This window comes from Mustela lutreola, chromosome 3 (assembly GCF_030435805.1).
Source record: "Mustela lutreola isolate mMusLut2 chromosome 3, mMusLut2.pri, whole genome shotgun sequence".
NCBI lineage: Eukaryota > Metazoa > Chordata > Mammalia > Carnivora > Mustelidae > Mustela > Mustela lutreola.
Window position 1 is genome coordinate 69,509,876 of NC_081292.1, and position 12,047 is coordinate 69,521,922.

Here is a 12,047-nt window from a genome sequence, read left to right on the forward strand (position 1 = left end):
TTTTAATATGGTGGTGCCATGGGCAGTGAATTCCTTAAATCATCCTCTTTTACAAATCCTGTCACTAGCTGTTTTAACGTTCAACAGGAATCTTAACATGCACCTGACACTTTCCATTAATCACTGCTTTCGTCTTTCTCTGCTGTGCTGTAAGTTATTACATGCCTCCCGGAGATGACAGTGCAATTCCCATAAAGATTTGAATACCTATCAACAGGGGAGTTTGGGATACCTCCTGCTTTCCTTGCAGTTGCAGAAATGGTGCTCAGGTCACAGAAGAAGGGATGTTCGCTGCGTAACTTTCATTTGCTAGGGGCTTAGAGACATTATATCATTTGACCTGCCCTCCAGCCCTGAATTCTTACTTGGCTTTCTTTATTGATGAGCAGCTGTTGTGAAATTTCTCCAGAGCCTGATGGTTAGAATGTTATCTTTTGTGTTCTTTTTGTCAAAGTTCCTGACCTTTTCACAGTGTCTTGATGCTAATAGGTAAATTTTCAAGAAAGATAGATACACGGGAATGGATGAAAGGTATAACCCAGAAAAGCAAAATCGATATCTATAGCACATGAGCAAACGTTTCTGTTTCTGAATTGACTCTTTTGGAGAAATATACAGTGTTTTTAAAGGAGTCTGATAAGACATTAGCATATTGTCATTGGCAAGATCAATGATACCTCGTTTAGGAAAGAAGCAGATTAGTGGATTCTTAAGCAGCTGAAGACAGTGTTCTTACTTGATGCTACCCATGTCGGCAGGAGAGTTTCCTTGCCTTGTGAAGAGGGGAAAGGCTACCCCATGGCCTTTATTCTCTCTACCTGCACAGCAGCTCCCTCAACAGAGTCTTACACACACACACACACACACACACACACAGGTGAAATCACAGGCAAGCTGAAGTCTTCTCTCAGGAGGGGTAGATGAAGGAAATCAGGGCTTCCATGGAGACTTTGGAAGTGACCTGCCTTCTGTGTGGATTCTGCCCTAAGACATGAGTTGGTCTCATCTCTGCAAACCTCAGAAAGACTGAGCCTTTGGAAGCAGTTAGTGGTTTCTTCATGTCAGTGAAAGATACCATCTGAGAAGTGTTTCTAATGACGGGAAGGTGGTTGCTTTCTCAGGATGGCTCATGTTGACTCTGCTCAGGGGCGTCACAGGCTTACCTTTCATGATAAAGTGACACCGTGACATGGCCTTGGGCACCATGTTCAAGCCACTACTTATTTTTTTCTCATTTGCTTACAGAATCTGCCCAAGCAGCCCATGCACAGGTGGGGAAGATATATTTGAGCATAATTACTCTTCTAGTGGTAATCATTATTACAGTTGTTAAAGTATATTGTGTAGTCCTCTATTCCTATTTCTACTCATATTATGCTTTTCTCCACACAAGGTAGAGCTTACGTTTGGATATACCTATCATTTACTACTTATCCAATCAATTCCTCAGAACATATGTATTTTTTTAAGGTTTTATTTTTTTTATTTGTTAGAGAAGGAAGAGAGAGCGCAAGCAGGGGGTAGTGACAGGAAGAAGGAGAAGCTGGTTCCCCGCTGAGCAGGGAGCATGATATGGGACTTGATCCCAGGACCCCGGAATCATGACCTGAGCTGAAGGCAGACGCTTCGCTGACTGAGCCACCCAGGCGCCCCAGAATAGAAGTCTTTAAATGAAATTTCTGGGTCAAAGCATATGCACCTTAAAAAAGCAATTTTCCTGTTTCTCGAAAAACTGCAGGAAACTGGGTCTCCCATTGTTCCCATTTGTAAATCCTGGGAAGTCCTACCACATGGGCATTTGGCCCCTGCAGCAGCAGGTGCCCACTTCTGTTCCTTTGAAGCAATAGCCCTGGTCCACGTCGATACTGGGCACACTAGGAATCCCACATGGGGTTGATCTCTGAAGGAGACGGACACAATACACAACACCCTGAGACATAGATGCACACACGCGTGGCCAGGAGGTGAAGCGACGGTGTGGACGAGAAGTGCTCAACCCTACAAGAGGCCACACAAAACAAAAATAAGTGAATAAATAAAAACTTCAATTCAGTTCTAGTCCAATTTCTGGCAATTTATAGTTCCAGTAGCTGAGAAAGCTTGAAATGATCATCATCTAAAAATTAATCATACCATTCAAACGATTAAAAATTGCTAGGAGGTTGATGAAGGAAAAATTATTTTTTTCTTAATTTTAAAGAATTGTTCATTTTTTTCGGGTTGTTTTGTAGCTCCTTTTTTCCTAGTTTCTTATCCCATGGTCGTTTTTTGGTGTTTTGATGTTTTCTGGTATCAGGATGTTTGCATTTGCTGTATTGTATTCTCTTGTGTCATTACGACAAGATCGTCCCTGGGGGTTACCATTAGGCTTACAGAAATTACCTTAAACTTACAACACTCTATTTTAAACTGATGAGAATTTGACCTCAATAGGACTCATATACTTTACACTTTTGCTTCTTCTCCTCCTTGCATTTTAGACCGGATAGGACTGTGGGCTTGGCTCCCTGCCCAAGTGAGATACAGGATAGGCTCTGCAGACTGAATCCTCTGGAGAGGCTCACTGGACAGTTGGGACTGGGTCCTGTGTTCAGTAGCACATAGGGCCATGGATTACCTTCCCTGCCCTAGCTCTGTATGGCCTGTTGTTTGGGGACCCAGAACAGGCCTAAATTGCCCTGAATTCCCTGATGAGGTGAGGTCACCAACTGGGCTCTGGAGATGGGTGAAGCCAGGGGCTGTGCCCCAGGGCCGCACACACAAAGCTGTTGAGTGGGCTACCTGGCTTCCTGTGGGTGCTGGTCAGGTTCCCGGCTGGCAGGGCTGAAGGTTGTATTCAGTGGTGAGTGGGGCTACTGAATAGATCCCTGTCCCTGTGCAGAGGGAGAAGCAGCTCTCAAATCAGTAAAATCCTTTGTTTGCTATCTTTTTTTTTTTTTAAGATTTTATTTATTTATTTGACAGAAAGAAAGAGATCACAAGTAGGCAGAGCAGCAGGCAGAGAGAGAGGGGGAAGCAAGTTACTTGCTAAGCAGAGAGTCCAATGTGGGGCTTGATCCCAGGACCCTGAGATCATGACCTGAGCTGAAGGCAGAGGCTTAACCCACGGAGCCACCCAGGTGTCCCTGTTTGCTATCTTAACTCAAGCTGATTGGCACTCCAAGTTCCCAGACTGAACAGGGCCCCTGGCTTTGCTCTGATAACTACTGGCTCTGTCTTCCCTTCTCTCCATTCAAGCCTCCAAGGGCAGATGTTTTCACCAGCCCTTTTAGTTATGTGGGGCCTGAAGACTCTCCCTACAGAGGTCAGGGCTATTCTCAGCCCCCTTGCCTGGGCCCTTGGGGAGAGAGCTGTCCAGTTGGGAGGGGCCAGGAGCTTCCCTCACTCAGCCTGTGCTAGGACTGAATGTCCCTGCCTGTGCTTCCCATAGGAAGCTTCCATGACTGATACTGGCTCTGCAGGGGTGACCCACTCTGCCTGCCCACCTCCTGGCTTGAGCACAGCTGGGCGGGGCTGCACAGCTTCCAGGAGTTGTAACCAGTCTTCTGGTCAGGTGGGGCCAGGAAGCACTCTCCAAGTGGGTAGCGCTGTGACTTAGCAACTTACCTGGGTATGGGCAAACCAGACTCGAGGGCTGGTAAAACTCCTTGTCTGAGGTTCTGAATCAGGCAGCTCTGCATCCTGCCAAGTTCCCTGGTCAGAGTGCATCTCCAGCTTAGCTCTGCAGATGAGCAAGCGGCTGGATGGAATTACTACTTGGACACCTCAGGTATGAACTCTGTCTGTCAAGATCCATGTGCTTCCTTTCGCAATTCCCTCTACCTGTCTCCTTCACAAATTCCCAGTCGTTGAGCCCCACAGGTTCCCATGCAATCCCTGTGGTGCAAAATCACAGTAGGGTCTCCCGCAAAGTGACCCACAATGCCAGAGGGTGCTGGTTGTCCTTCCTGGGTTCTCTTTTCCCACCTGAGAAAACTGAGGCTCAGGGAAGACCTTTCCACTTGGTGCTGTGGTGTCCCGGGGAGGGGCAATGCAGACAACATGTAGGGTCTTTTCTTATTCCTAATGCAGTCTGTCTCAGTCTGAGGTGCAGAGGGGTGCATCAGCCTTACCCCCACCTTCTAGGAGTCTCTCAGTGGTGTCTTGTTCTTGAATAGTTTTTGTTCTTGTCTTGATGAGAAGTGATGTCAGAAACCCCATATGTTGCCATATTTCCTCCTACAGGAAATAACTTTTTCAACATCTGTGACATTTTGAAAATGGCATCCATTGACTATGGGGTAATGAGTTAGTTGCCGCTCTGTTCATTGAAATTTTATTCTCCAAGAGATTATGGAGAATATTTCTGCGTTTGGCGGAAGGATCGTTCTAGATTACCACTAAAGTTCTGTCCAAATTAAGGTTCTATGACTCATTGCTAATGTTTTATGGATGACATATATCTATTTCTCCATCATAGAATAGATATAAAAGGGGTCTATGCCTATTTTTATTTTCCCAAATAATAAAAGTTTTACATTTTGTTTTCTCCTTATATCTACATAAATGTTCTTTAGTGTCGATAAGATGCTATCTTATTATCTGACTCATTTATCTGTTTATTATACTATGGTTTTTTCCCAAATTTTAAAAATATTTGCTGAAAAAACAAAAATAGAAACAAAATCCAAAAGAGTTGGACAAAAGTTCAAGTCAGCAATGCATTGGGTTAGTGTCACCTGAAATAATCAGTGAACTATGGGGCAGATTTAGGACCAGAAGGAGGGCCAGCAAATAGTATTAAAGATTTTATAAAATATACTCAAAAATGTTTCTGTGGAGTTTCCAAAACTCTGCTACAGAATGAAGACAAGTATAGGAACTAAGGAACACAGCCAGATACTGGTTAAGCAGCCAGGCAATGGAGAGTAGTTTAATTCTGTTGTACATCTTCCCAGTGCCCTAAAGATATTGTTATATTACATTACATTACATTACATTACATTACATTACATTACATTAAAAAGTATAGTGGGTATTGTCCTTGTGGCTGCTGGACTGCTTCACTCAGTCTCTAATAATTTCATATTTCCACAGTTTTCCTCTAAACGTGTTATCTTATTATATTTACCTGCCTTGAAGCATTTCTGCTCCTTACATAGGAACTTATTTAGCTGTGTGAGTCCTTCGTAGTTTGGTTGAAGGAAACTTCGACATTTTTTTTAAGGGTTTTATTTATTTATTTGACTGAGAGCGAGAGAGAGATCACAAGTAGGTAGAGAGGCAGGCAGAAAGAGAAGGGGAAGCAGACTCCCCGCCGAGCAGACAGCAGGATGCGGGGCCTGATCCCAGGACCCTGAGACCATGACCTGAGCCAAAGGCAGAGGCTTTAACCCACTGAGCCACCCAGGCACCCTAAACTTGGACATTTTTATAGATGTAATGAAATCGGCTTCTTCCAGTTGTTCCTTTGAGTATTGTTTCTTGCAAACTCTAACACTTAACTTGACTACAACTGCAACATTTTCTCTGGCACCAAGGGGATCCAATTTTTGTAATAGCTTTTGATGTGGTCCTTTGTCAATACTTTTCTTTTTTTTTTTTTAAAGATTTTATTTATTTTATTTGACAGAGAGAGAGATCACAAGTAGGCAGAGAGGCAGGCAGAGACAGAGGGGGAAGCAGGCTCCCTGCTGAGCAGAGAGCCTGATGCGGGACTCGATCCCAGGACACTGAGATCATGACCTGAGCCGAAGGCAGTGGCTTAATCCACTGAGCCACCCAGGCGCCCCGTCAATACTTTTCTAACAGCCTTTATTGTACTCTAGTGGTCTTCTCCCTGTGCATATTTTCCTTTCCTCTCTGTCCTTCCCTCTCCTTAGAAAGGTGACAATTTCTGAATGAGTGTTCCTAAGAAACTGCAATGAAAGGCCTGATTGTCTTAGTTTCTCTCCTAGCTTCCTCTAGGTTGTCAGCAATGGAAAAGCTTCTTGAAGTGTTTACCTCCTAGAACTCTGCTGAAGCTCAAACTCTCAGCCTAGCTCCCCTTGGACTTATCCATGGAGGAGATCTACAGAACAAAGGCTGTGCGAGTCACACATGCACACTCCCCTCCCCCCGTACCCCGATCCTCCCTGTTCGTCTGTACCCCCTTTATGTTCCATGCCCCTACCCCTACTCTGTCCCTCCAAAGCCTATAAGTCTCATAATAAGAATGTAGAGGGAAAATGTTTCTTGCTTCAATTACTGGAGAACATTTTTGTGTTTGAAAAATGCGATGTGGATAATCAATTCTTTCAATCGTGAATCTCAGACATCAGTTTGAGATTCCACATACCAGCCCTACAGTGGGTCTAAATTTTACTGCCTGCCTGATTCACAATTCATCTTAGGTTTGAGGGGGTCTTAGCATCCAGGGCCAGAGCACTGGTGAGGGATTGAGAGGATATGGGGCTTTCTATAAACTATGCCAAGTCCCTTTTCTTTTATGTCCCTTAAGAGACATTTCTATTAGGGTGCCTGGGTGGCTCAGTTGGTTAAGTGCCTGCCTTTAGCCCAGGTCATGATCCTGGGTCCCGGCATTGAGTCCTGTGTAGGGTACTCTGCTTAGTGGGGAGTCTGGTTCTCCCTCTCCTTCTGCTGCTCTCTTTCTCCCTGTCAAATAAATAATTTTTTTTAAAAAAGAGACATTACTCTTAATTTTTAAATAATTAGAAATAGAAGCTCTCTCTTAAGTCAATCGAAAGCTGATTTTATCCCCTTACTCTGTTATCTAAGGAAACACTTCAAAGTTTATTATAATTCTTACTCAGATCATATATTGCTCTTGTTCCTTTAGACTATAGGTGTTTTGAAGGTAAAGGCTGTGTTTTGCCAACCTCCTGGCCTCATAGTGCTCCCCCCCCCCCTTTATTTTTTTAGGATTTTATTTATTTATCTGGAGGGAAGGGGCAAAGAGATAGAATCCCAAGCAGACTCTATGCTGAACACAGAGCCCAATGAGGGTTCAATCCCATGACCTGAGATCAGGACCTGAGCTGAAATCAAGAGTCAGACACTCAACTGACTGAGCTATCTAGGCACCTGGCAGGGTAGGCTCTTGATAAGAGTTTTTTGTTTTTTGTTTTTTTTTAAGATTTTATTTATTTACTTGACAGAGATCACAAGCAGGCAGAGAGGCAGGAAGAGAGAGAGGGGAGAAGCAGGCTCCCCCCTGAGCAAAGAGCCAATTTGGGGCTTGATCCAGGACCCTGAGATCATGACCTGAGCCACAGGCAGAGGCTTAACCCACTGAGCCACCCAGGTGACCCTTGATAAGAGTTTATTAAACAAATGAGTGAATATTGTTAATCCAGCTGGGCTCTGGATATGTGGCGGACTAGACCTTGGGCTGGGAGGCAGTGAAGCTGTGCTATGAATTGGATGCTGCCAGTAACTAGCTGTAGAATCCTTAGGAATTTACATAACTTTTCTCATCAGTTTCCTCACTGTATAATAAAGGAGTTGGAGTAGGTATTCTCTTCTAGAGCTCTTCTATGGCCTATTTTTCTTAGTGACATTTAAAGTCATTCTTGATCACCTATGATAAATGACGCTTTAACAGAGGAAAAGGACAGGTAGGAGGAGGTAGGGCTGAGAAGTGGCTCCGATAAATCTGGGCCAGTGGACAATCCCCAAATCCTACCCCTTGCTCTTTTAATTCAGCAGATGACTTTGCGCCCCCTCCCCAAGTGTTTCTTTCCTAATTGCTTATAAAAATGTGGACAAGATAGTATTTTTCATTCTTCGAGTACCTGTCACTAATGTCAGGGGAAGGTGACTCAGCGTCGTGCTGGGTGGCCGGCAGAAAGAAGCTAGGTGAGGATTAAAATGTGACCACTACCCAGACATTGATTTCTAAGCCTTTGTTTTTGTAAAGTGATTTTAGCCACCTGGATACGAGCTTTTTTTTTTTTTTTTTTTTTTTTAATTCTCTTTGTTAATTGCACCTTCTTAGAGGTATGATGGATGGTCAGGGTGACAGGGAACATCTGCCCCTGACGGCATGTTATGTTGTCCTGCAGAGAGCCAGTGTGGCCCAGTGGACCTCTCGGGGTGGGGGCGAGTCAGAGAGTCCAAGTTCTAACCCCAGCTCTGTCCTTCAAACTCATGGGATGACCTTAGGGAAGACACTTCACTAATCTGTAGCTTTTTTTTTTTCTTTTTTATCATCCATAAACATGAAGGAAATAACAACTTTTCAGCCTTTAGTGGAGGACTGGCTAATAAATCATTAGAACGTGCTTCACAATAAAAAGGTCTGCTGAAAAGCAGAAGACTAACAGCATGCAAATGGAGTAGAAGTGGCATTTTTCCGGGAAAAGTAAACTTTGCTCAAATCCGCACTGGGGGGAAATGAACATATTCTCAGCAGAATACCTGTGAAATGACGAACCCATTACTTGACCTGTCCAGCTCCCTGGAGAGGACGGACTGGCCTGGGGTGGGTTTTAGCATAGTTTGAGTTGAACAATGCGGTCCTTTAGTAGTACATGTGCTTGTTGGAGTTCTAATTCTGTTACAAAGAAGAGTCTAAACTCAGATGCCAGTTCCCAAAAGTCAGTACAGAGCCCGGGAGCAGAGAGGGAGGGGGCAGGAGACAGGAGGCCTTTGAAGGAGGGAGCATTCAATTATATGGATCTTTTTTATTTATCCATCCTCATGCTGATATGTCTATAACGCACAGAGTTTCTCAGACTGAAAAGACTGCTACCTCAGGATGCCTGGGTGGCTCAGTTGGTTAAGCACCTGCTTTCGGCTCAGGTCTTGATGCCAGGGTCCTGGGATCTGAGTCCCGTATGGGGCTCTCTGTTTGGCGGGGAGCCTGCTTCTCCCTTTACCCCTCCCCCTGCTCATGATTACTCTCCCTCTCTCCCACTCTTTCTCACATTCTCTCTCTCAAATAAATAAATAAAATCTTAAAAAAAAAAAAAAAAAAGACTACTACCTCAAAAGGTTTTTTAAAAAAATCCAATTACGTCCCTACCTGGAGATTTGATGTTTAAATTTCTATCTATCCCCGCATAAAATTGCTTCCTTCACTGCACACTTCTCCAATACTAATCCCATTTGTCCTCAAATCACCTTCCTCTAGTTGTTTCTCCCAACCATGCCAACGTCGGTCTTTATTTTGATGACTTGGGACTCCAAAGGGCTTCTGTATTTGGCCTCAGCTCACCGTGCTAATCTTGACTGCCACTAGTACATGTAGTACCTTTGTGCAAATTACAGGAAGGCTCCCTACCCAGCAGAGGAGTAAACTACAAAACACTCCACCTGCTCTACCCGAACCCCCTTTCTTCTCTGACCTCCCCACCTCCTCTCCTTATCTTCTTCGTTCCCCACTTTTAGGGCACAGACTGCTGGGTTCTATGTGAGGCTCTGGGTGCACTATTATCATCTCTAGTCCCATCAGTGTGTGGTTTTCTAGTGTTTTCTGGGGAGCAGATGCTGAAGCTCATTTCTCTGCAAGCCCAGCCTCCTGAGGTGTCTGGGCTGGTGGCCTTGCTGAGGAATTTGTAGCTGCAGGCCTGGTCTGGCATTAAGCCCATGTTCTTGCCATCTTCCCTGTCAGCCCATGTCTTGAATCCCCCTTGGTCTTCTAGTCCTTGTGGTTAAAATATGGTCTTTTCCTTCCCCCCAAACAGTTTTGCTCTTGTTATAGAAACAGTGCATGCTCTGGCAAAAATAACTGAAAAGTAAAGGGTACAAAATAGAAATATAATTCATATGGAGTCCCAACTCCCAGACCATTTTTTGTTACTTTCTAGACCTTTCAGTATTGAACACAAACACTTATCAGAAATAAGATCATCTAAAATGTTTATTTTATATGCTAATGTTTTTCATTTGGCATAAGTTCTTAGTTAAGAATGGACAGTACCATTAATGCTTATTATTAAATATTATTGGAAAAAGTAGTTTTGAATAGCTACATGGTATTACTTTATATAAACATGTTAAAACCCATTGTCAAGCCCCTAATGTTGGACATTAACATTGTTTCTAACTTTCCACTCTGGTAGATGGATATAAACACAGATGTATCCCCAGTCTGTCAGCTCTGTCCACTCACCGCCACCTCCTAGTCTAAGTGACCGCTGTTCCTTGCATGCGTGACTTCAGTACAGCACAGTGGTTCAGTGCGGGCTAGAGTCTGAAGGCTTCAGAATGGCTCCCGGATCTGTGGCCCTAGGAAAGTTATTTGGGTCTCCCTCTACCTCAGTTCCCTCATCTGTCCTATGGAAGTTATCACTGGTAATGGTAGCTTTTTAAAGAGGTGTTAAGAGAAACAATGAAATACTATAAATGAGGCACTTGGAAGAGTGACTAGAATGTAAGAAATTGTCAATAAATACCTTCGCTTCAATGACTCACTCATGGCTCTCATCCATTCTTCCCCAGATGTGCTCTGTTCTCCCTGCGGTAGCTAACCCCCATCCATGCTTACCCAGCAAAACTTGGTAAACATGTGCGTGTCCACTGAATCTATGCTGTGTAGCTCCTGTCTAGATGGAAGGGGGGAGCTTAAGTGTATGTGTTATTGAAAAGGAGGTTCTTCATCATCCTATGCTTTCAGAGAAAAACACAAGTTACGATTTGAAGCTCTTTCTTGATGTTCATTAGGCCATAGAGTAAACCAGTAGGATTTTCTTCTCTGCGTTTTCCAAACATTTTGTAACATAGCACCATAATTTGTCCCTAAATTCATCCTCACCTCAGACAGAAGTTTCTCATTGAGGTCATTAGGAGTCTGTAGTGATTCATTGAGAACTTTGTGAGAGAAAGCGGCCCAGATTTTATTTGATAAATTCTTCGGAACATTAATTTAACATCTTGTTCTCAAAAATATGTTCTCTTTGGTGGTGATAATTATTGCGGATGTGAGCGAAGCTGAGTTTGAATCATTTAAGACCTCAAGATTCACAAATAATGCCCAGTGGAGCTGATTTCTGAAGCTGATATTTAGGCAGTAATTCAAATAATGAAGTCTTGTTGCGTTTCAAGAAAATCAGCAACCAAGTAAACAGTTTGTACTGTGGAGATGATTAAGTATAGGGGCTCTGTAAAGACGGACAATTTCTCATGCAGCTATGGAAACATTTGGGGATTTATAAAGTGGGTAATCTTTTTTTTTTCCTTGTTAGGAGATTTGAGTTTTATTTCCAGAAAGTGTGTAATCTTTTTGAAGGGACATTTGTTTGGAATTAGCAGGATCATGGGAGAAGTTTGAGTCAAATTATAAAATCTATCTGCAATGATAAGCCTGTGAAATTAACCAAATGAAAGGGCATGTGTAATTGCCAATTAATACTGAGGGAAGACCCTGATTCATGCTTTTAACATAGCCTCTTCCACCAAGAGTGATTTTTGTCTAACTTTTGGCAAGTTTCTTTCTAACAGCTTTAATCTCTTATAGGGTTATAGTGTCATTCTTTGGGTTTTGAAGAGCTAACGATTTTCTAAAAATGAATCAAGCAGAAAAACAGGGCAATTATGAAGATTAAGCATAGTGTGTACTTCACTTTTTGTCAGGAGCTGTGTGTGTCTGTGCGTGTGTAGTAGTGAGGCTATCTTTTGCTGTGGGCATGGCACGAACGTGCCAGGCAATGTGGCCTGAGGCTATTTTGGTGAAGTACAGATTAGATCATCTTGAGTATAAAGGGATAAGTTTCAGATCAATGGAGAAAATGCTTTCGTTTTGCAAGTAGAAAAATAGCTACAAGGAATTTAAAGACTACTCAAAGTCACACCACATTTGTGACTTGGGGTGAATGGAAAAACAGGATGGCTTACCAAATTTAGGAATAGTCAGAAAGATCACAGTTTCTGATTTTTTTTTTTTTTGTAAAATTAAAAAAAGAAAAGGAACCATGGTAAAACTCTTTCTAGTATGAGCTGTTTAGACTAAATTCAGACCCATCAAATTTCATGTTTTCTGAGGCAGCAATAGTCTCTAATCAAAAAACTGGGGCCGGGATTGTATCCCTGACTCGCCTTGGTGAGGAATGGGAATCATATTTCCAGAA